Source organism: Motacilla alba, chromosome 4 (genome assembly GCF_015832195.1).
Source record: "Motacilla alba alba isolate MOTALB_02 chromosome 4, Motacilla_alba_V1.0_pri, whole genome shotgun sequence".
Taxonomy (NCBI): domain Eukaryota; kingdom Metazoa; phylum Chordata; class Aves; order Passeriformes; family Motacillidae; genus Motacilla; species Motacilla alba.
In genome coordinates, this window is record NC_052019.1 from 41,867,278 (window position 1) to 41,892,653 (window position 25,376).

The 25,376-nt window shown below is 41.4% G+C and overlaps 1 long non-coding RNA gene across 1 annotated transcript in view; it reads left to right on the plus strand.

Annotated features, from left to right (window-relative positions):
• LOC119700955 overlaps window positions 1–10,827 on the plus strand; it is a 31,431-nt gene extending 20,604 nt beyond the window's left edge. Inside the window, exon 4 of the long non-coding RNA XR_005256945.1 lies at window positions 10,714–10,827. This is a non-coding gene — a long non-coding RNA (uncharacterized LOC119700955). The remainder of the gene's footprint in view (window positions 1–10,713) is intronic.
• Window positions 10,828–25,376: the final 14,549 nt, after the last annotated feature.

Genomic DNA, 25,376 nt, shown 5'->3' on the forward strand with positions numbered 1-25,376 from the left:
ATTGATTTCCTGGCTCTCTTTTGCTGTATCTATCTAAAAGTTATTCAGAGAGGTATTTGATAGGCACCTTTTGATGCTGAATGCCTCACATAACTCATCTTTGACTCTAGCATATTTCAATTCCATTTCTAGAAATTAAATAAGCAGAACACGGTCCTGTCCTGCTAAGAGTAGAGCTTTTAATTGCCATTGCAAATTCAAAATAACAAATTTACAAAATAAAAACCATCGTGAAAAGTTTATGTTGCATAACATGTTTTGTCTCCAGATAGTGAAAGTAAGTTGTTTATAAACATCTTAGGAGGAAGTGGTGTGACGAAGAAAAGCAAGGGCTTTGGATATGAAGTGGAATTTAAATCCCTGCTTGCCACTAACCTCACAGGGAAAGTGTTCTCATTGTTCATTCCCAGGTCCATCACTTATGATCTATCATGCCAGATAGGATATAAAATTGTGGAGTGCTAAACTTGGGACAGAATTAGCTGTTTCCTACTATATCTCTTGCTATGTTGGCACTTGGATCCTGTATTGTGCTGCAGAATAGATCAAAGTGCTTCAGCATGCAGCAAGGTAAAGCAGGTCAGGAACTGTGGCTGGAGCATACAGACATATCCAAGCTTCTACTTCTGAAAAGTTAAGGCGTACAGTAAGATCTGACTTAGTCCCCAATTGAGGAAGCTTTTCTTTTTTTCCCCCCTTTATTTTGTGGAATTTTTTAAGTCTATGGAATAAATTTTGAGTTCGTGTTTTGAGCCCTGGAAAATTATACTTAATCCATAGAGTTCTGAACACAAATTGTTTAAATTTACAAACTTTGTCTTCATGTGAGCTAATGTCACTCCAGAAAATAGCCTTTCTCTCCTCTGCTGTTTTCTATTATTGATGTCTTTAGACCAGCTTAACCTAGCTGTGGGTAAATATTAGTTAATGACAGCAGATTAATTATTATCACCCACATGTAGGTGCAATAGAAGCATGCAATAACCAGAAGAAAAATATCCTTTCTCTGTGACTCCTGTTTCTTCTACTGTCAACAGTACCCTCTCCTTGAAGCTCCTGAACTGCTGCTGCTGAGAGTGAGATATTCTAACAAATCATTTCCATTACTTATTTCTCCAAAGTAATCACCATCTTGTCAGGAACTGAAGCAGTCTAATTATTTATTGTGATAAATCAACACTATTGCACAATGTAAGAAAGGCAGGAGAAAGGGCCGGCATTAAGTCACCTCTTCCTGTGGAAGTGAGGTTCCTGTTTCTGTAGTTTGTCTATAAGAGAAGTGGCCAGGAATCTCAGAGCAGAAATATCCCCCAACCTGCTTTTGCCTTCCAGTACAAAGACCATTCAGCATGAATTTGTGAATCGTGGATCATGTATATATTATTTCATATTTACTGTTTAATAGAGGTCCCACCCCAAGCAAATGAATGATGCAGTAAGAAGAGAATAATATTTTTTTAAATTCCCTTTTATTCTTTTAGAAAGTGTGAGGCCAAAAGTGTTCTTGCCCTCATAATGTTTCTTCTAAGTCAACTCTTCTCACGAGTGACAGCTCTACAGTTCAGTTTCTGCTGCTGTGAATGCACTTTATTTTATCTGTGGAAAACTCTAGGCGTTTACATGAGGAGGTGCCTGACCTGACTTTCAATCCCCTGCAAGTAACTACTGAACATTAAATCAAGAGGCTGAGACTCCCCCAAAATTCTCAGACCTGGTAAGCTTTAACAGCATTTCTGTTCACCATCACAGGATGGCCATGCCATCTAAACATAAGTAATGAAAAGCAAAATTCTGAAAGAGGAACAGTCTCAGGAGCCTTGCTTACCTGATGTTTTCATGTTGTGACTGTATAAAGCAGTGAGAAGAATTAAAGATCAGGAAGCAAGGCAATACACTTTTACCAGGATTTACAAAAGCTCCCTCTCCTAACTTCTTTTTGCTGAAAGCAAGCTCCTAGACCACAATGCTTCTTCCCCTCTCTGCAGCTGCCTTCAGCATGATGTGCCCTGTCACACTGTGGCTTTTCCTTGACATCATGATTTCAAGGGGGGGGTCACAGCCCAGAGGCCTTGATGTGCATGTGGATGGTGAGTCACATTTTTTACAGCAACTGTAGATATTTGGACTCAACCACCACCTCTGGTTTTAAAGCAAGGGGTGCTTCACAAAAATTTCCAGCAGACAAAGTTCTCAGCAGAGTGCAACCAGCCAGCACTGAAACCTGGCCACAGCATTGTGGCTGCCCAGGGCTGGCATCCTAGGACCAGCACTGCAGACCATGCTGGACAGAGCTGGCCTGCCCCATTCCACACGGAGCAGCCCACACCATTCCCTCTAATAGCAGGTGTTTGTACCTAATATGGAAAAACATAGAGAGAACGCCTGAAAAGCTGCTTTTCTGTGCAATGCTGCTGTCTTTCAGCAGGACATTTTAGTCTTTCAAAACCTTTCCCCTTAGAGTGCAGGGGAAAAAATTCAAGTACTGCTGTTTGAGGAGAAGAGCATGGGAGAGTGCAGAGCCCCAAGACACTCTCACTCCTTCTCACAGTGGGTTCTGTCTCCCTTTCTACATCAGGAATATCAAGTGAAAGGAAAGATGTTCCACTGGTACGAGACAGAAGGGGAGCACCCCATTTCTGTCCAGCTGCAACTCTCCTCCAGATTTCCCAACAGCAGAGGACAAGACTAGGCTGCAGAGCCCTCCAGATCCATCTAGTATAGAAATTAGATTGATTTTCCTTTGAGGGCAGAAACTCAGACTGTGTTTGCATACAGCCTCCAGTGAATTCTTCTTTATTAATTCTGTCTTGAAAAGTTTGAGTGTCTCTGTAATGGTGTCATTGAAAACTGACCTCTCCCATTTCACCCATTTCTCTGACAAGCTCATTAAACTGATGCCGAAGCAGTAAAGCCTAATATATGATCTTCATGCAACACTGTGGAGAAAGAAGGGCACAGCCTCATTGGACAGGGTGACTACTAGAGAAATTCAAGTAATGGAAGCTATTAAATTAAATTTACCTCTGACTTGGAAGGAAAAGATTTAGAAGTGAGGGAAAGTTAGGAGAGGGAAACATTATTAAATACAATTAGGGAGAAAAATAAAATACTGATGGCTGTACCTATATTGTTTATTTACCTTACTGACCAAAACCCAAAGGATGCTAGCAATAGAAGTAAATGTAATAATGATTATATAGAGAACTGTCTCAGCTTCAAATATAAGGAGGAAAAAATTATAGCAATTTCAAACTGCTTAAGGGAGATCAGCACAACTCCAATGTCTTTTAAAATGTGTTACTAATGATGACAACAAGAGAGAAACCTAAATGAGTCCATTCACAGATCAACGCACTGAGCTGCAGGAATTCATGTTTATGGAGAGCAGCAAGGGCTGTTTCTTATTTACTGGTGTTAATTCTCAGATTTCATAGCAGTATTGCATTCCTACAGCTAACATTATAGTTGGGGACTGGTGTCAGTGTGATGGTGATGCCCTGAATTCTGGGGTGAGCTGAGCACTGGACCCCTCTGGCTGCCTTCCTAGCTACAATAGCTCCACCAAAAGCATGACCTGACATGGGATGGCGGGATGGGATGGTGGTTATCCCTCAGATGATTCAGGTAGCTGTGTGCAGACTGCCATAGAAAGTGACATCAAAGTCTTCTTGTGAGTTAGCAGGGAGATTGGGATAGCTATTAGCTACTGGTCTTAGTGCTACGGTAGGTGCCCTAGAAAACCCAGCATAATTTCAGAATCACATGTGTAAGTGGTGAATGAAAATAAGCTGGCAAAACCAAAGTTGCCTCACAAACAAACAGGTGTGGAACGATCCTATGCAAGATGGTGTCCCACAACCAGAAATAAATGGGATCACAACATCAGAAATGTTTTGTCATTGGCAAAAGCTAGTGCCTACAAATAAAAATTCCTCCCCCTCCATCCCATGTGCCATGCCACAGAGAGGGTCTACCTGGCAAATGCCAAGATGGGAGAAATGGACCAGGAAGAATGTTGTTTGGCAGTAGATCAAGAAATAAAAAGAAGCCTCTGACACCTGCAAAAATGCTTTGATTGAGTGTGTCTAATTATATAGTCCTATACAGGGAAATCCTTTACAATTAGAAGTAACAATTCCAGATGATATAGTCTTGTGGAGACCATGGCAGACAACTGAAAAAGCTTTAAAAATCTGTAGGATTTTAGTCCAAGGCATTACAATGCTTCATTATGCATTATACTCTGATGGATAAACAATTAAAAGCTTGGGCACTGCAAGAAACTGAAAGAACCAGAGGCCAAAATAATGTGACTGTACATCTCCAGTACAAAATACAGTGAGGACTGAAATTCTTCCATATGGCGCTTCTTCCAAAATATTAGCCCCAGGAAAAATGGAATGGTTTGCACTGATGGATTTTGTGGTGGGACTGCAACTGCTGTGTGCCAAGGGAAGCTACATCATCGATTACTGAAGAAACACCTCTGTCTTCAGCATCGTAAACCCTTTCCTAAATTGTAAGGCATGCAGAGCTTCAGCCTGACTCCTTCAACCTGACTGCTGGATTGGCTGGCAGGGAGGATGGTAACCAACATCCCCAGGACTGAACACATGGAATAACAGTAGTGCATGGCTAATTCAAAGGTTTAGTTCACTGACGAGAAGGGTGGGACACAGACCATTGTTTGGATGTTTATTCTTTTTTCTACATGCTTTATTAAATGGTCTCTTGAGCCAGGCATGGAATGTTGGGAGAAATGGGTTAAATATAGAAGATGGAAAAGAAAGATTATAAGTCACTCCAGTGGCCTTGAAGCTGGGAATAACTCTTGATAAGTCTGTGTGAACAGCAGGCCAGTGATTCTCCAGCACGGACCAAGTTTAACAGTGCCTGTGTCTCCTCCTTTTGTACTTCTGCCCAGGCGCTGCATCAGGGATTCACTGGATAACAAGGTAATTGAAATAAATTTACCTTTGTGTTTTATCCATGAGTTTGTGCTTGTCCCAGATGCCTGCCTGTGCCAATGCACACAACCCTTATCTTTTACATTTTCAAGATGGCATGGAATTGTTTGCTGCGATTTTTCCGTGTATACTCTCCATCATCTCTCAGTGCAATCAAACCTACTCAATAACCAAGTTACATCATTCTAAGGTGGAGTAGAAAGCAAGTAATTAATGTTAAATCACTGTCTACAACATGAGATCTTCCACATCTTTAGCTTTAGTGGATTTATTTTTTATTTAAAACATGCACTCTGACAAGTAAAACAATTTGGTAAATATCCTTTATAGTGCATAAGATTTCACAGCAATTTCTTTCCTGTCACATTCCAACCCCTTGTAACATGAGAAAGTAGAAATATATTTGCAGATCCATCCTCAAAGTGGGCAGTGTACATTTCAAACAAGGGATTCAGAAGAGGCACTGAAATATATGTGAAGACAGAACAGGTGCTTCACTGTAAGTTCACTCAGCATATGCCAACCATCACCATTGCCGTTCTGCCAGTGTGTGCTTTGCTAGAGCAAACACTGAAGTCATTTGGATCCCCCTGAAGTCAACCTGAATTCCTCCCTTGACTTCATGAGACTCAGATTTTACCTCCTATGTATGATGAAGTCGCAAGATCGCATAGCATGGTAGGGATTTCACCTGCCATGATTTCACCTAAAATTCTACAGATTTCTCCTACAATTAAAAAAAAAAAGGCCTTCTGACAGTAAATTATAATATGACATGAGGAAGAGTGACAGAGCACTCAGTATATTCAGGTGGAAAGAATACTAACGGCTCAGAAAAATGAAAGGTCAAAAATCTTTATTCAAATATGAATTGTCATTCCATTAGTTACTCTTGAAATTTTATATTTGTTCAGCTCATGCTTTTTATCTCATAGCTTTGATAAAGCATAATATTGTATTAGTGTTCCTGCAGTGGCATATGCATGTGCATGTAGTTGAAGTAATCTCACCAAATAAATGCTCAAAGCAGCTTTCCAATACAGCTTCATGACTTATTCATGAGTCATGCTGTTTGCAAATGAGACCACAAATAACACACACCAAAGGAACTTCTGAATCACTACCAGTGGTGCCTAATAACTTAGACAAGCTGCCTATAAACATATGTTTTACATCATAATTGCTTTTGTACCAAACTATTTCTAGGTGAGTCAGATAATGAGCAATACCAAAATACTTGTCCCAAGCTTTATATTTTGCTACTGTGTTTACATTGCTTTACATTTTTGCTCCTGGAGATATATTGGCCATGGTTTTGGTCTAAGGATCTGTTTCTTTCTTCAGAGTCAGACTGTAACTGTGATGTTTTTATGGGAAAGATATTCTTCAAGTTTACATCCTTCTTCCAAATTCCCATCTAAATTATTTACAGAATAAAGTTTGACCATGCTTGGACTTATTTAATGTATAAAACAATTTTTTTTTTACATTTATCTGTCAAATACAGAACTATAAATGTAGTTTATAAGCAATGCTAAAGATTTGTTGTCAACTGCTTCTGTATAAACCACAGCATTTCTGTCATGGTGACAACTGAGGATTTCTTCTTACAACAACTTTTTAGAAAGTCGTCTTTCTTCAGCCGTATGTCCATAACTGCAGTCTTTCAGGCAGCATCTGTGTTTCAACTGCATTAAAAGATAAGCTTCATAAAGAAAGCAAAGACTAGACAAGGATTATTCTTAAAAAAACTAGTAATTTCTTACACAGGAAATGGTAAAACTCCTTTCTATAACTCACTTCTTAGCTTCCAGTTCTAAGTTGCTAATAACAGTGAGTGTTGATGTTCCAAACCACCCCAGAAGGCAAGAGCAATGCAAGTTCTTGTTAATAGATCCCTTGGGGTGGATTAGAGTGAAATGACACTGAATGATCAGTGTTTATAAATATATGTGTGTGTGTATATCCATATTTTTATATCTCCCTCTCTCTCTCTCTCTCCCTCTCTCTCTCTCTCTCTCTCTCTCTCTATATATATATATATATATGGACTTTCTTTAGAACAGTTTGGTTGCAATGGAAAGCAGGTATGTAGCCATTTTGGTTATTATTACCTGTAGTAATACAGCAAAATAAAAGCACAAAAGCAACATTTGAGAAAATGTATAAGGAACAGAAAGAAAGGATAAGAGTAGAAAGTTCATAAATTGAACTTTTTGGGCTCATTAGACCTGGAGACATGGAAGTTCAGCTGGCCTTCAGCAACATAAAGAGATAAGCATCTCGTGAGGATTCTTGGCCATCTTGCCATAGAGTCATGAAAAGACATGATTAAGAACATTTGAGACACTAATTAATACATTTTTCAAAGATGGAAGGCTGCACTTCACTTAAATTCACCTCAGAATTAGCCATTGGCCCACCAGGTGCCAAGAGAACATCTTTATACCTTATGCTTTTGGGGCAGTTAGAGTCAATGCTTTTCCTGTTATTTTTGTTGTGCTTGTCTACTTTGAGCAAATAATTGGAGATTCATTCAGTCAGAGGCTTGAACATAACTCTCTAACGTTTTCCTTGCACATTTCAAATCTGCCTCAATCCATATCCAGTCACTAGTAGACAGTTAACCATCTCCAGCAGAAAAGATGGTGATTATCTCCTCTTAGTACAACAGTTCCTGGTGATTAAAGAATTTTGCTCATTTCTAAGAAAACTGCATTTAGCTCCTTATTTTATATAAAACAAAATGAAGCTATAAACCAAGATTTCTCACCTCCTGAGTCATATAACCAGTGAGTCATAGTAAAAAACACGGTACCTGCATGAAGGCCTAGCTCTGATGCCTTTTGTGTGAATCTCAGAGTACCCTGAGAACATCTGTCTAACCTGACCACTAGAAGTGAGATAGATCTAGGGTGCTTGAACTAAATAACTCAAATATACAATTTTGATCTGTCTGGTTTTCAAAGCATATACCCAGTAACTGCTGCTGAAGGGAAACTGTCTGTTCTGGAAGACAATTAGTATGGAATGATATCCCCAGCCCTCATCACGAAATAAATGTCATGATCAGGGACAAGCTGAAGTAAAGGATAATGATGAAAATGTTAGTTAAAATCTATGGGAAAGGAATTTAGTATTTGTGGATAATACAGCAGAAACCGATGTGAACCATTATAAACACACAATTTGAATTTTTTACATCTCATACTTGTTATTAAAAGAAAACTGATCTTTTAGGCCAAGGCATGGAAAAAAAATCTCAATTTGAATGATTTTAGCATACTTGAGTTATTGTTTTTCAACATTCTCAAGCATTTTCAGTGTTTACTTTCTGCTGTTCCTATTTTACTTGGCTCTGCGTGTTCTTGTTCCTTCTTTAGTTGAGAGGTCAGTGCAACTTATTATTATGATTATTTATCCTTCCAACAAACTAAATCCATGCCTTATGTAAAACCTGCCACTCTAGGCTTATACACTGAGTGACTTGGAGTACAGAAGTAATTAATTTTAAAGTACTATCATGTGATAAAGTCATCCCAAAAAGGAATATTTATTCATGTTTAGGAACAGAAAAGGGAGGACACCTTCCCAGAATCACATGAATTTACTTAGATTGAAGGAACTCACTTCACCTCTGCCTTTGTGAAATACAATTTCCTCTGTCAACACTGTGGCTGCTTTGGTGCTACAGATCAACACTGGATAAGCTTTGTCTTCCACAAGAGCCTCCAACAGTAACAACTCAGCTGCGTGAATCTAGTTATACACAGAAATATAGTGCAGTTGTAATAGAACACAAAAAAACCCAGTTTCTTGACTGGCATTTCAGTATATGCCAAGTTAGAGATTAAATGTACATAAACTCTTTCTTTTGGTAAAGTCCAGGTTTTGCTGTCAGAAAGTGTAACTGCTGAGTTGCTTGTTACAGTTTATGAGCTGATTTTCTGCACAAACCCAGATGCATCTTTTAAAAGAAATTTAATTAATTCAGCATGACAGAAACAAAGGGCAAGTAGGGGGTTTTTTTGCAATTAAATCAACAGGAGAAAATATTCAGAATATAAATATTCAGAATATAGATATCTTAAATGACATTTTAAATACAGGCTTTTGGATTTTGATATCATCACAGGGCTATCTTTAGAAATAGAGAGCAAGACAGTGCTGCACAGAGCTGCCCTGGCAACACAGCACATGGCTGATTCCTGTCAGCAGCTGAACACCTTTCAGTGCATAAAGTGGGATTGCTAGTCAGGGAAATGGAGACTAAACAGCAATGTGATTGAAAGAGACACAAAATATGAGATTTTTTTTCTCATTCTACTCTTTCTAAATGAGTAATAAGAAGCGTATATAGCAAAAATTAGTAACCTAAAGCAGGAAAATGAGAGAGAACATCTACCTATTTTGTTCCTAACCTTTTGTTTTCCTTGGCAAAGCATTTGCTGCACAATCCCTGCAACACGACCTTCTGGGGTATCAGTTCAATATACTCAAGGAACAATTATATTATATCTGATGGTATAAAGCACTTCTGCAAGGAAATACATGCATTCAAAATAAACAGCTGGTCCTGTGGAGTGGAGAGGTTCATGTTTGCGTGGGTTTGCATAAAATCTGCTTTTCTCACTATTGTGCAAATATCTATGGTTTTTGTCAATCTACAACTGGTTCAAATATCAAATAGGAACTACAGTGGCTCTTAAGGGCATGTCTTTCACACCCAAATTAGACCGATGGAACTGCAGTCATTACTTGCAAGATGTATTGTTTTTCAATCAGTCAGAAACATCTCTTAGGTTCATTTGAATAGAAAATTCTATTAAATAGGGCAGTAAAAATAAGACATTTTAAAATCAATTTACAGTCATGGGTGAAAATAATCAAAATGCTGAAACTCATGAGAGAAGTTCTCCATTGAAGGCTATGCAAGAAAAGTCACATACATTGGCATCAAGCACCCCATTTTCACATTTCCTCCACAATTAAAATACATTCAGTTTAAACTTTTCCCTCTTTCAGAGTGCATGAAGTAAGATGAAGTAAAGATCAATATCCCAAAACTCTCAATGGCAAAAAGATGTTTTTGTAACTCTGGGATTTACATTACCAAAGAAGGAATACAGGTGTGTCTGCTAATGTTGCATGAAGCTAACCATGACAATGGCCTTCAGCAACTCACACAGCTAGAGGAAAGACATCAAACTCCAGCCCTAATGCCTGAATTTGAGTGCATGGTGACTGAAAGGTGCAAGAATCTTTTTCATGCACTCAAGAATCTTTTTCATGCACTACTCAAGTAGCTGGTGGTGAGGGGCAGGCTTGGCTCAAAACATGCCCCAGCGCAGCAGCCTGCAGAGCCGGAGCAGTTGCAGCTGCTGCAGGACGGTGAGTGGGGGAGCTGGGCGGCAGGGCAGGTGCCTGCAGCCAGCCTGGCCCCATCCCATCCCATCCCATCCCATCCCATCCCATCCCATCCCGTCCCGTCCCGTCCCATGTCATCCAATCCTGTCCCGTCCCATCCATTCCTATCCCATCCCAGCCCATCCCAACTCATCCCATCCCATCTGGAGAGCTTTCAAGGACACGTGGGGAATCCGTGGCCGGAACCTTCTGGCCAAAGCCCTTGTCTCCCGCTCCCTCCTGCCATGGCAAGAGCCGGCTGGGATGGCCCTGGCAGGAGGCTTTCCTTGAATTCCCTCAATCTGCTTTCTGACCGTGGCTCTCTTTCCCTCTCTTCCAGATTTTCAAGCCCTGAGGGAAGATAAGAGCCCATCCTGCATGAGCATCCTGCTGCAGATGATATTCGAAAGAAGATCTGCAGAACTTTGTTCTGCTGGATACCATGTACCTGCACAGGTGTACATGGTGATTTCTAGTTCCCATTGAAGATGGGAGCAGCTGCAGAGGAGCATGGACCAGCTGGAGCTCTAGCACAGCTCTAGCTGCTCACAGCTGTGCCTGTGCGAAGCTCCAGGAGCTCCTGCCATCTCTCTCCCTGTTGACAGCTCCCTCCCTGCAGCCCTGAGGCCCTGCCCATCCCCTTTTTTACCTCCCAGCTCACCCCTTCGCTTTGCTTTCATTAATAAACAGTTTGGCTTTTTCACTTGACCCACGTCTCTGTGGAGCTGAAGCTGCACAAAACCTCAGCCTGGGGACACGCAGGGCCCTGCTGCCCTTCTCCTCCGCGCTGTCCTCTGTGCACGGGCAGGGAGGAACAAGGGCAGCACAGGCTGCAGAGATCCTTGTCCTGCTGCTCCACTCGCACAGCACTGTGGAGTTAAAGGTCCTGCAGAGCACGCTGAAGAGGACAAGGACCCTGGGTTTTTTAGAAGAGCCAACTTGAGTATGCTCTGAACCCAGCCGTGAGGGATTCCATGGCAGGCATCCACCCAGGGCAAAGGAAGCTCGCAATGCCGGAAGCTTTCACAAAGAGCTTCCTGAAAGCACAGCAATGCTCCATCCCTACACTGGGACAGGGAGAGGGCAGAACCAGAGACCACTGTGGCCTAGCAGTGAGCTTTGGGTGTGCCTAAAAGCGAAAGGAGCAGCAGCAGCAGCGGCGGCGGCGGCGGAGTGGCTGAGACTCAGAGGCGCGACCGCCCCAGTGGCCGCAGCGCTGTCAGGCAGTGCCTGCACGCTGGGTGCGGTTCCGGCGCCTCTGCTCTCCCCACAGGCGAGGAATCGCAGCCCCTGCCTCAGAGCCAGCCAGAGACCCAACCAAGTGAGACCAGAGGCGGGGGACCCTTCCCGTCTCTCTGGGGCATGGCTGCCAAACAGCCGCTGCCTCTTCCTGCGCCTGTGTTTGGGGTGTGCTGAGCCCAGAGCCGGCCAGCTTGTGCTCTGCTGTCCCAGGAGCGTTGCGGGCGGGCAGGAGAAGTGCTGGGGGCACAGTGGGGAAGGGGCTCACGAGAGCCTCCTGCGGGAACAGGGCTCCGCTCCCTGGCTGGCAGCAGCCTGGTTTTGCTGCCCTGAGCGCGGGCAGGCGTTCAGGCACGGGCAGAGGCAGCGGGCAGCTCTTGTGTATAGGGGGCTGGGGCTGCGCGCCAGAAGGGACGCGTGGAAACAGACTCGGGGGAAGGAAGAGGAGCTCGAGCTGGAGTGCCCCGGTGCTGCGAGGAGCAGAAGTAATACAGCATTGCCAGGGTTTCTCAAGTGTGTGTTGGTGTTCCCTGGGAAATGTACGCATTTGGGGAAATGCCTTTGGAAGTGAGGGGCTTGCTTCTCAGGCAAAGGGCTTCCCCAGGAGCCCCCAGTGAGGTAGGTGTAGCTGTCTCCCTTTGCCTCCCTGCGCTCCTTTCTGTCCTTGAGCCCCTTGCACTTGGCGGAGGGGCATAGGAAGGGACAAGGATGTGGAAAAATATGAACTCTATTTTCTTGATGCAGAGTGGGATTTTATACAGTGCTTCTTAGGGTGCAGATGCTCTTTATTTCCACTGTTTTGATTATTTTTTCAATACATATTTTAATTTGCTCTGGCGTTCTTCACATAGACAAGCTTTCCTTGTGTCTTTGATTTACCTCTGCAAATGTTGATATGTATCTTCAGGGATCTGAATTTATCCCATTTCTTCTCTCACTTTCATTTCAGAAAATGTCAGCATTACAGATGTACAGTCTAAAGAATCCAAGATTTCTGTGCAACAGAAAGATGAGGAAACTGTGGTACAGCCCAATCTATGTTACCTTTTGTGCTTGTCAAAGCCAGTAGGTATTTAGAAAAGTGTGCCTTCATCCAGCATTTTTACAAATAGATGGACATATTCCTGGCCTGTGTGTCTTGCTTTGGTGCAGCAATACTGTGTTTTGTAAACTAGCAAAAGATTTTTTCACTTAGCTGTTTGAAAGTTTTGGGAAATGCAAGCATGGAAGGCCCCCTAGGCCTCAAACATACGTGTGACTGATTTTGCAATAAACTATCTTTTAAAAGGCCTCTTCTGTCGACCCTGTCTTTCTGCATCCTTAACAAAAGTGTTGATTTATTACTGTTTTTCCGATTAGAAATTGAAAAATCTAATACAGACAATTAACAAATCTGCATGTATGTACCATGAATGTATCTGGTTGTGTCTCTGTTGTCTTTATCCACATCATCTACAATAAGAGGCATCAAATACATTTTATGATGGTGTTCAGTACTGTTTATATAGCTCATCAGGGACCTTCATGGGGGATTTTTTTCCCCATTTTGACCTTGGTGTTTGGGAGTTGCTTGTCTTGTGGCAAGAAATGTCATTTTAAACGTGTGGGTAGTGCAGAAGCTGAGCTGCTGGAAGAGAGACATTTACATCTTGAGTGAGCGTCCTGTGTGACAAATGCAGAGACTCAAGGGCACAGGCTTCAAGCAGTTCCAGGTGTGCTTGGCCAGTCATGCTGGGCAATTGAGACTACATTTTATGAAGCTTTTTGTCTCTGTCCATGATTGTCACCGAAGTGGGCAGGGGGTACGTCTTGGTGGAGGTGAAGATGGGTAAACTTCTCCTGAATTAATTCACAATAAAAATTTTAGTGAAAAATTTAGAGAGAGATCTCTGTTAGGCACTTGAGCTTGTTGGAAAACAACCAAAACAAGTCCTATTTGTATGGAAATGTTGTCAATAGACAACGCTAAGGAGAGTGCTTTGAACAATAATTACAGATCTGGCAGGTATCTGGGCAGAGCAGGATGGCAGGGAGAAGTGGCCTGAGCAGTTTCTGCTATACTGGCAGCAAGGCTAAAAAGCCCTTTTGTTGATCTCAGACCTAAGAAAAACGAACTGCAAAAAAATCAGAGATGCCAGCCCGAGGATGCCCCCTCGGGGCACCACCCCTTGTGGTGCCAGTTTCCAGAAGACACATGACACGCCCCAGCTACCAAAGCTGCAGAAGCTGCCATGCGCTGGGAAAAGCTCCCAGCTGCCCTCCAGCCCCTGCCAGTGCCGAGGCAGGAACTGCCCCACTGTTCAAGGGCCCCAGATGGGCCTGTCCAAAGCAGGGAGCTGAGTCACCTCAGCTGTTACTCAGGGGATTTTAATTATCATCACTTTTCACTGCTTAGACCCGAATTGCTCTCAGGTGGGGAATGGCCCTTTTAAACCGGTGTAGGTGGGTATCACCTGGCCCTGCTGAAAGGAGGGCAGGGGTTGCTGTGGCTGGCATTCTGAGATGGACTTCTGTGGAGTCTGCAGGAGCTGGCTCTTTGAAGCTGCTAAGGGAAAGCTTTGCTAAGCTTTTGCAGCTGTGGTGGGGTTTGCTTCCTTCCTCCAGGAGGTGGAGAAGTTGTGGAAGAGTGCAGAGTTGCCATTACCTGAGGGGAAATGTGCTTTGGTTCCCAGCTCAGGCACAGGCTGTACAGTCTGTGGCCAGTCCCATGCTGGTGTGGCTGGAGTAGCTGTGGTGTGGGCTGAGGTGAACTGAGCTGCAGCTGCTGCCATCCTTGGCGTGTTTGGAAAGTAGAATGTAGGAATGTCAGTCATCTGTTGTGTTTGACTTCATTGTTATTTGAGATTGTAGTAAATACTGAGTATGAGTTGGGATGCAGATTGTAATTGTGTATCTTCCCAAAGATAGATATGGATACTATTAACCTGTGCCCTGTTTATTTTTTCTAACTCACTAATTTACTGCAGTAGTTTTATAGTGTGTTTTTATTGTTGTAATGTCTAAATGTAGTGGGAGAGCATATATGTTGGGGTTTTTTGCTTTTGTTTTTTCTAATAATGATAATACCACTCTTTTCAGCCTGGTGAAGATTTCTTCTTTCTGGTACTGGAGACCTGGCAGTTTGTCCAGGAAGCAAATCTTATTGAAATAATGGTAACGTGGACAAGGTGTGTGAGTCAGGGTGGTGAGCTCAAATATGGAAGTGCTTGCAGTTTCCCTTCAGCACATTACAATTGAAGGGTATGGCCTCTTCTTATTTCTGTCTCTTAATCCTCAATCCTTGCCACACTCCTTCAACAGCTTTTGCATTGTAATTGTCCCTATTTTTTCCTCTCGTCTTCTTTCTGTGACTTTCTGTGCAGGACAGATAACCTGTCATACACTGTCAGCTTGCTCAGTCACCCAGTAGCACAAGTCACAAGTAGCAATAATGATCATGTTGAAATTGTAGGTGCACAGTAGACAGAGGTGTCATACATTTGTGTGCCCTCTGCAGGCAAACATGCTTCCCAAACCTTCAGTCAGACTTGGAAAGAAGGCTGGTCGCCACTACTTTGTTGCGGTTTATGCATTGATGAAGCAATGCTTCCATCTCAGCCTGCTTAAGCCGCTGCAGAGGTGGAATTGTTGCTTTAGCAGCAGATGTGCTGGCAGGGTTCTTACAGCTCCATAAGATGTGCCTCTTCTTGGACAGATTTCTGTGGTTTTGTGCAATAAAAACTATGCCTTAAACTGCTCCAGTGCAAGTCATTCACTCATGTAGATGTGTTTTCAGACATAGATATTTATATATATATAAGCCTAGTGAGTGGCCTCCTGGGGAGCAGGGATGAACGTGGAAGGACACTGGGCTTGTAAAACATGCTTCTTCTACAAAAACCCTGTCTTCCCTTCACAGAAAAGAATATAAACTCTTTCTTCATTGGCCTAAAGGGAACAAACAAGTCTCTCAATGTCCTGATGTATCTTTTACTAGTATCAAATTATTTAGCAAAGTTGTATTTTTTTTTGGGGGGGGGAGTGGGGGGCAGGTCTGATAAGCTTTTTTTTTCTTGTAGGCCTCTCAAATTGTACTCCATTGTATTTAGCTGCAAAATCCTAAATCACGCTAACAGGATGCCTGAAATGGACACTGGTAGAGAGTAAAGAAAAAAAGCCTGATACAGATGCTATCAACTATTTTTAGTTTCTGACAGTCCAGTATTGCTCTTACCCACGGACTATTCGTGTTTCTTTCTCTTTTTCTTGCGGTTATCAGTTCTGTGATGACTGAGAAACAGAAATACAAAGTAAGGGTATCCAGAGTAGATGGACTTTGAGAATTAGGGGGCAATTTGACCATACACTGATCTGTATGATTGCCTTCCTCTGTGGAAGATTGTAGTGGTGTGATTGCTATCATTTCTGCTGGTCAGTGTTTTTAGTGTTAACATAGCTACCCAGGGAGCCAGCCAGGTTTATGACTATCTTTGGAACTGAAAGAAAAAGAGGAAAATGTGTCTGTGGTATTTTACTATAGCAGATCCACATGCTATTGGTGGCATGTAACAACTAGATTTCATACCTAGTAACAGCTACATGTGGTGCAGTCTTAAGTGTGCTAGCTGTGAGAGCTGCTTCTGTAGAAAGGTGATTTCTATTACTGCTGTGTTCATTCTTCCTCTAAAATGAAAAAAACTCAACTTCCTAATTGCTTCCAGTTGTTTACATAAGTGTTTGTATTTGTACCTCTGTTCTTGGATGTTTTAATTCTACAGTCAAGATAACCAAAAGGTACAAGAGCTGTATACAGGCAAGGAGTTGTTTGGATGGTGGTGTGGGACAGAGTATTCTTCTCTGTAGTTAAAACTGGCCAAGTTTAAGCTTTTTAATTGACTGGTATTTTTAAGTGGAAAAATACAGTTTAGACTTTTAGTCTTGAAATCCCCATAGTATATAATGTAAACATATTTTACAAGCTCACTCGGCAAATGAGTTGCAATTAAATGTTGCCTCCTGGGGTCTCAGATTGTGGGTCTCAGGTTAAAGAGAAATAGGAATTTACCAGAGAGGAAACAGAGCTCCAGAACTTTTCACTACACCAGGTCCTGTACTGAAATGGCTCTTGTGAAAAATACAGCCAGGACCAAGGACGTTGCATTCTGAAGAAACTGCTATACAGCAACAGCTTAACTTCAGTGTGTTTGAGCCAGTGCTGCTGGCAGCCCTGTCTCTGCATCCTGGAACACTTCCTGTTCCTCTGCCTTGACACTGCTTTCACATGGGCCTGAGGAAGGAGTTTGGGTCTATGAACTGGCTGGTGGTGAGAAACAGGCTCATTTTTGTGAGATGAGGTGATGGTATGCATGTGTCTCTGTGGCTTACTGCCCTTTGTGAGCTTTGTAGTTGAGCTAGAATTTGTGGCATGTTTAAAGAAACTTCCCTTTTTTTTCTTTTTTCTTTTTTTTCTTTTTTTTTTTTTTTTGTCGTATTAAGAGAAACGAGTTGTTGAAGTCCCTGAAATGTTCAGTTTTCATCCTTATGCAAGATAGTGAGGAATACACGCTTTTCATCCCTTAGGTGGTTATTTGCTTTATTATTGCGCTGCAGTGAGATAGGATTAATGTAGGTTACAAGTAGTAACAGAATATGGACTAAGACAATAAGCACAAGAGCAAAAGATAAAAATAGTCTCAGGAATTAACCTAGTAGTTTGAGAATTCTATGAATATATGAAATGCTTGCAACTATGCTTAAATCTATTTTTCTTTCTGATAAAGAATGTGTTTTCAAGTATTTTGCATACAGGATTCTCCTGGCATGTAAGAAATTGGAGAATTTCAAGTGTGCAGCTTCAGGAATGAAGCTTCACATTGCAAGGTTAGGAAAAAGAAAAGGAGCACAATCATGGACAATTCATTTAGAACCAGAGTTTCACCTATGAAAGAAGGGTGAGGCTTCTAAATCACTAATGTGTTCTTGTCATAAATATCAAAAATTAAAATATGCAGTTTGCTTATGGGTTCACCAGTCAGCATTGATGTCTGACCTCTGTCACACCGTGCTTCTCTCTGTTCTGTCAATATAGTTTAAAAGACTGGATTAATGATGGTTTTTTAACCTAAGAATCAGAGTGCTTTAAACCTGACAATGGCCTCAGTATCACTGGAAAATTGCAGCTAAGAGCAAGGGTAACCACTTTAAGTTAAGGATCAAATGTGGATAACAAAAATGGGCTAAAAAATTACTTCTTATGTGTGGGGGAAAGCAGCACAACTTTTTGGCTTGTTTGCACACCTGTAGAGACTTGATACACCTTTAAAATTTGCCTATAACAAGCCCTAGGTGTTATGCCTTAGACAGTATGAGTTAAACTAATTAACAAGCTGAAAGGTTTAGATTGTTCTAGCAATTAAAGACTTTCACATGGATTTATGCTCCCTTCTGCTTGTAGAGCTTGATGCAGTAGCTCTTCAGCCGGTATCATTCTTTGCAGTAGTTTTGCATGAGCAGGGATGGTTCCTTGAGTATTTTTATGTACTTATAACAAAAACATTCACATTGTTAGCTTGTTGTACCTTTGAACAAATGGGTGAATCAAGTTCATGAAGCTGAGGAAGAGAAATGACACTTCCAAGGTTGCCAGCAGTTCTGCATAAACATCTAGTGATTTTAATTGATCAACAGCAAAGAAAAAAGTGCACCTGTGTGTTTAACTCCCAGGAAAGGAGCAGGATACACTGCCACATCCACAGTTTAAATCAAAAACTGTGTGGCAGTTGTGTTTTCTATTTCAATGATATCTTAAATGGCATCATGTGTTATGTACTACATAGAAATTAGCAAATAAGATTGTCGTGCTGAACATGAAGGCTAAGATCAGTTTATTTTGATACAGTGGTGATGACAAAGTACAAACAAGTACTTTCCTTTTATTTAGGTAAAACTGCTTTGAATGTACAGATTGAGAACCGTGTCTTGCCCTGCCTTGTTTCTCATTTTGGTTCTGAAATACGTTTTGCTTATTTCTGCCTGACTCTATAGGCTGAGTTGTTGCTTTATTTTTTTTTTTTTTACATAGCAATCTATTTGCTTTGTACCATTGTTATGTGTGCTGGGCTCTTTTCTTCCTTATTCTGTTATTTAAATTTATTCTGATGTACCTGTGTTAGCTTTAGGAGGTAAATGTCATTTTAATTTGAAAGATGCCTCACATAACTTGCAGCTTGGTTCTTTCCTGTATACTAAGTCAAAGAAGATCTTTATAGAAACAGGAAATACATAGTAGATGGTGGCTCCATGAGCAGTTACATTATTATTGAATAATTTTATTAAGGGTCAGGAACATTAGCCCTTGCAAAAAGTAAGGACTGGTCGCATCTAATTCATCATCTCAAAAACAATCAAGAAAATTATGTTAGCAATTAAAAATTAAAGCTGTCTACAGATAAAATTAAAAGGTAAAATTAATGAGTGGGGACTGGACCCTCTGGTGATTTTTTTTTTCAATATTCTCTCCCTGCAGTAAGACTTCACTAATGGTACTCACCTGAGACTAAAGGCTTTGAAACACACTTTTTTCCAGGTCTATTATGTAGATAAGCTATCATTTGCTTTTGTTACACACATCTCATTTTAATAACCCCAGCTAGGTTGAAAGGCATCACAACCACTGACAGAGGATAATGCATGTGAATAAGCACACACGTTTACTATCTCTGGCATGGCCATTGATTTGCTAGCTGATCATGGGCAGAGTAACCTTATCTTCCTCTCTATGGATCTTTTCAGCTGTCTTGTGAATAAGGGAATAGTTGGGAGCTGTGACTGAAATATTACTCTATGCATTTTATTACCTACTACAGGCAGCAGTTCTGTCAAATACTACAGGGCATCTAAATGCAAGAGAAGTTGTGTTGTTTTGCTGGCTCCTCTAAATGAAGGGCTCACAGCAGTAGTTTCATATGGGCTTGGGATTTTCTCCCCAGCCTTCTCCAACAGATGTCCAGAGCCACTTCTTCAGCTCCCTTGTGTAGCCCTGCGTTCTGGATGCAGGATATTACATCCTGCCAAGCATGGGGTGTTTCCTCTCATAGCTGATTCTTCAGGGGTTTGCAGACCAAAAGGCATGAACTTTTAGCTCTATCAGCTTTCACAAGACCACTAGGTACCGGTTTTGTAGCACAATAAAATTATTTCCCATGACACACTACTCAGAGTAAAAGAGCACAACTTTCTTTGCGGTGAAATTCAGTGAAACATCTGAGTCAGAGTCAAACCTCAAGCCAGCATGATTGATTTCAGTGCTTGTGTTTATCTGCTGAAATCCAGGAGTAGTTTAATATTAGGTCCAAATTTCTGTAGCTGCAACCCCACTGTGTCTGCCCTCAAGCTGAGTTTTAAGATTAGTTTACAGATAGCCAGTTTGGGGGGACACATGAGTCAAGCATACTCACAGCTTGAGACCTCCAGAAATTCAGTTCCAGACACCTTCTTCTATGCAAACAACATCAAACAGCGACTGAACAAGGGGTATCTGTAGTATGAGGCACAGAGAACATTGCCAATCTCAAAGGGAGAGGATGTCAGCTGGAGATGTGGATGTGATGAAGGAAAATATGCAAATGTACTAGAGATTTTAGGTCCATGTGGAAGAAGACTCTCGTGGCTGGCTATGTCTCCAGGGCTGCAGTCTCAGTTGCAGCTGCTCTGGAAAGCATCAGTTCAGCAACCTAATTAGTTTTTCCCTGATGTATGATAAGTGAACAGCAGACAAATTTTGCCTTGCCTTTTTTTTTTTTTTTTTTTTTTTTCCCCAGGGCACAAAGCTGTGCATCCTTCTGCCCCTTGCTTTTGAAAAGCAAAAAACCCAAACAACTGGGAGATGAGGCTGGTTTAATGCCCTGACCTGACTGGGGCAGCTTTCAGAAAGCAGTAGGTACATGTGACAACTGGTGGACACGTTGGGCTGGTGTGCAGGCAAGCCACAGCTGTGTTAATCACTGCAAGTGTTTATGGGGGCAGGAGGGAGTGATCTTGCTTTAACCAAAACTCCTATTCTCAAGGAATTTCCAATCCTGTGTGAGACTGGACCAGTTACTTCGTTGACTTTGATCAAGAGATTATGTTAAAAAATTATAGGACAGACCAAGCAACAATAGTGGTCTTAGTGCTGGCTTTCTGATGTTCTGAGGGGAGCCCCTGCTGCCTCTTCTCATTCTTGAGGACAGAACATCCTGTCTTGGTGTACACTATGAAGCCCAAGTAGCTGGATGATGTGCCAAGTCCTCTTGGCTTGCCCACAGCAGACAATTCCTACCAGACTGGGCTGCCAGGGTGCTGGGGCATGGGGGTTGAACAGAGCCTGCTGGGATGCAGATGGAGAAGAAGACAGATGCAGTAGGTCTGGATGTCATTTTAGTTGTAGGAGGTATATCAAACACAGATATCTGGGAGTGGTGTGTTCCTGAATCCACTGTGAATAGCTCATGATTAAACTTTCTCAGCAATCTTACAGCCTCATGGTTTTTCCTGTAATTTATTCAGAGCCTGTAAAGAACTCGAGGCTTAATCAGAGCTGCACAGTGCCCCTTCTCTCTTGATTGACACTGAAGTCAAAGCAACAACTCTTCTGTCTCCAGCAAAAAATGAGCTTTTATTTTTGTGTAAAAAAAGAGAGAACTCGAGTTCTCCTCTCTGAAGTCCATTCCAGGCATATAGAAGGAATAATATATTCTGTTCATGATTCTGTTAGCTTTCTTTTAGGGCAGACTAAGGGTCACCTCACAGGTGGTTGGGGGCAGTCAGTAGCATCCAGAACACACAGGGAACAGAGCCTTGTTCTGGATTTTTGGTGTATCTTCCTAGAAACCAGCTTTGCATCCTTAAAATCCTTTTGTCTTTTATTTTTCCACCTTTGCTTTGCCAGAAAAAACAGCAGCTAAACCATAAACATGTTCAGGTTTTGGAGTCATTGTACAGTGAAATGTCAATCTGTATAGTTTCAAAACACTATGTGTAGGATTAAAAAAAATAACATGAATTCAGATTTCAAAACTAACACAACACTATGCAAATGAGTAAGAAATTCTGAGGAGCTTAGCATCAAAACCTAGCTGATGGTCAGAAAGTGTAATACCTGTAAATATTAAATTATAAAGGTACTTTTTCCACTTCTGTGGGATTTTTATGATATCTAATTTAAATGAGTGTCTAAGGTGAAGTACCCAGAGATATTTGAGATTCCCTTGAGTTCCTAAGACATCTGCAAGGAGCTGGCAGGTATGACACAAACATATGGGAGACCTATGCCCTTTTGCAGTGGCAGCTGTACACCAGGTAGGATACCCAGGGAATTTAAGGTGGCATTGGATGCCTACTTGGGAAGTTATGTCCTTATTCTTTAAATCCTGCATTTTTCCATCAGTTCATTTCCCATAAGCTGTGAGTCAGAGGTATTAGAAGGGAGAGTAATTAGCTGAGAGTTATTGTTTGTCCTTCAGAAGTAGGAGATAGCTCGAGCTCAGGTTCATTGTCTGTGGAAGTCTGACAGACAGCTAATTTAATTCAGCCTTTGAAAAGTGACACCAAATGTTATCAACAAAGGTGAACTGTTACATGGTTGGCTATGCTGAAGCTGTGAAATCTTGTTACTTGGGTGTACTGGGTATGCATATTACACATAGGATGACCAAAGTAAACTACTGCAGCTTTTTGAGGAGAGGGGGCAAATAGTATCAATTTCTCACTGGACTGGACTGTTTGTGGGCTAGATCTCAAGGCTAATTTGCCACAGGGATATTTTGACAGGAGGACTGCAAGGTTAGGCTGTACCAACAGAACTGCTTTAATGAACTTGATGTGAAAGTTATATAAATGGTTATTTAGCCAACTAAAACGTGGTTGGGGTAACTCATAGTTAATAGTGTTTGCAAAGTAAACAAAGGGGGAGTATAGAACAACATGCTTGAGGGGTTGATTCTTTGGTTTTACTTTCCTTGGACTTCTGTTCTTTAGCAACTATTCATTAGAAAATAATAGCCATCTGTTTAATCCTTTTTTGCTTGTTAGTGTTCCTTTGACTGTCTGGAATATTAATTTTATGCCTCATTTTTTTTTGTGGGGTTTATTCTGTCCCAGCTGTACAAAGTCACAGTAATAGTTTTCAGGTAGGTGTCCAGATATGCAAAATTAATAGCTGCAATTTCCCCATGTTCAATACTCTTATTATATTTCCTATTTAAAAGGAATTTCAATTTGGTAGAACAGAACACTAATTTAAAAACTGGTTAATGTTCAAATATAGGAGAAGGCTCTTCTAACTAATTTAAGTTTGCAGTCTATTTAGTTCACTGATATTTTCTAGTCATGATACAAGCACAGAATCAGAATCGTCTGAGTTGGAAGGAACCTTAAAAATCATATGGTTGTGGTTTGTCTCTTCCTGACATGGGAAGGGATGCCGCTCACGACATCAGATTGCTCAAAGCCCCATCTATCCCGGCCTGGAACACTTCCAGGGATGGCGTATCCACAGTTTCTCTGGACAACCTGTTCCAGTTCTCAACACTCTCACAGTAAGAAATTTCTTACCATTTCTTAAACTAAACCTGCCCTCTTTCAGTCCTGTCACTATGTGCCCTTGTAAAATGCCCCTCCTACCACTCTTTTATAGGTCCCCTTTAGGTTTGGGAAGGCTTCTAGAATTTGTGTGCTGCCTTCTCTTCTCCAGGCTGAACAACCCCAGCTTTCAGAGTCTGTCTTCATAGAAGAGATGCTCCAGCTCTCTGGCCATCTTTGTGGCCTCCTCTGGACTTGATCCAACAGGTCCAAGTTCTTCTTATGCTGGTGGCCCCAGAGCTGGATGCTGTATTTCAGGTGGGGTCTCCTGAGAGGAGAGAGGAAGAATCACCTTTCTTGACTGCCTGGTCACACTTCTAATACAGCCCAGGACATGATTTGCTTTCTGATCTGCAAGAGCCCATTGCCAGCTCATGCCAAGCTTCTCATCCACCAACACCCCAATTCTTACCCCTTAGGGCTATTTTCACTCTCTGACCAGCTTGGAATTTCCCTGAACCAGGTACAGGATTTTATACCTGGCCTTGTTGAACTTCACAGGGTTCGCATGGGGCCACCCCTCAAGCCTGTCCAGGTCCCTCTGGGTGACATGCCTTTCATCCAGTGTGTCAGCTGTGTCACACAGCTGGGTGTTGTCAGCAGGCTTGCTGAGGCTGCACTGGATCCCTCTGTCTGTGGCACCAGGGCAGCTCAGCATCCTTGCTGGTGACAAGACCAAGCTCTGAGAAATGCCACTCCTCACCCATCTTCCACTTGGACATTGAGCTGTTGACCAAAACTGGTCAACATCCAGCCAATTCCTTATCCACCACAGGGTCCGACCATCAAATCCAATAATATGTCTCATAATATTTATATAACTATTAGATTGTTGAATAAAATTCTGACCTAGAGACTGTGAAAGTAAGTAAAGTCTGTCAGATTGCTTCAGAAGGCAGTAAAACATATTGTGATTTATTGAGCACCTAGCAGGATTAACACATGTTACCTGATCTATTGGATATGACAGGATTTTGGCTGTGATGATGTAGGAATGTATCTGTTTTCCTTTCACTTATGAGCTGACTCCATGTATCAGAGTTTAAAACTGACCAGGTAAAATGAGCTTCAGCAACTGTTTTTCAAGGGTATAAAGACATTCCATAATAACCTTAAAGACCACATAAATTAAGAAGATTTAAAGATAAATTTCTAGGTATTATCAGTTTGCTTGTGACAGACCTGCAATAATGAAGTACAATGACTCTAACTAAGAAAAACTTGTCTAGGACTCTTAACTTCTTTTTTCAAACAGTGCTACAACAATCACCCAAATTCTGGATTTGTAGATTTACTAAGTGTTTTATTTTGAAAGAGAGCCAGCTTAATTGCATTACTCTTCTGAGCTGTTTATCAAAATCCAAGCCAGAGCAACCTTCCACTATAGCAATTTCACTTATTCTTGCAAACTCACACTCTCCTGCTACAGTTTTAAATGAAGCGTGAGGAGTGCTGGGGTTATCGTGTCACTTTCACTGAAACAGCTGCTAGCAGAACAGGTTGCAGCTCTTTGAATCATTTTATCTGCAGCACTAATAGCATTAGCTACAGCCAAACAGGTCACAAGTCAGCACCTTCTGTGATTTCTCTAGAGCCACTAGATGGTAATGATAGTCACGACAAGTGAGTTACCAAAGTGAGCTAGTATCTTCAAAGCCATCTCAATTCTATCAGGGATAAGGACAATTTTTTAAGCTTCATAAGTTACAATTCAATTTTCCAAGTACAAAATGGACTAAGTCTTCCACCCCTGAGAACAGAACCTGACAGTGTGTTCTACAAAACAGCTGACAACTTTCAGCCTAAGCAATAGAAGAACTAAGTTTTAGGGATATTCAGATCTTATATAAAAATCTGAGACTCTCCTGGAGTTACAAATAATAAAATTGCTACTACAGACAATTTTGAAAATAGCCTCATTTAAAGCACTAACTGCATTCTCCATAACAGTCTCATGAAACACTGACTAGGCACAAAAAGAAAAATTAATGGCAAAGGTCATGAGTAATATTGGTCACCACATACATAACTCAAACATTTTCAAAATAGTTCCTTCTTTCATATAATTGATTTTGAACATATGTTTAATAGCCATCAATTTTCAATACATGCCAGTATTTAACATTTTTATTTCCCAAGGATTTTAAATATCTGTGTTGGTATGGG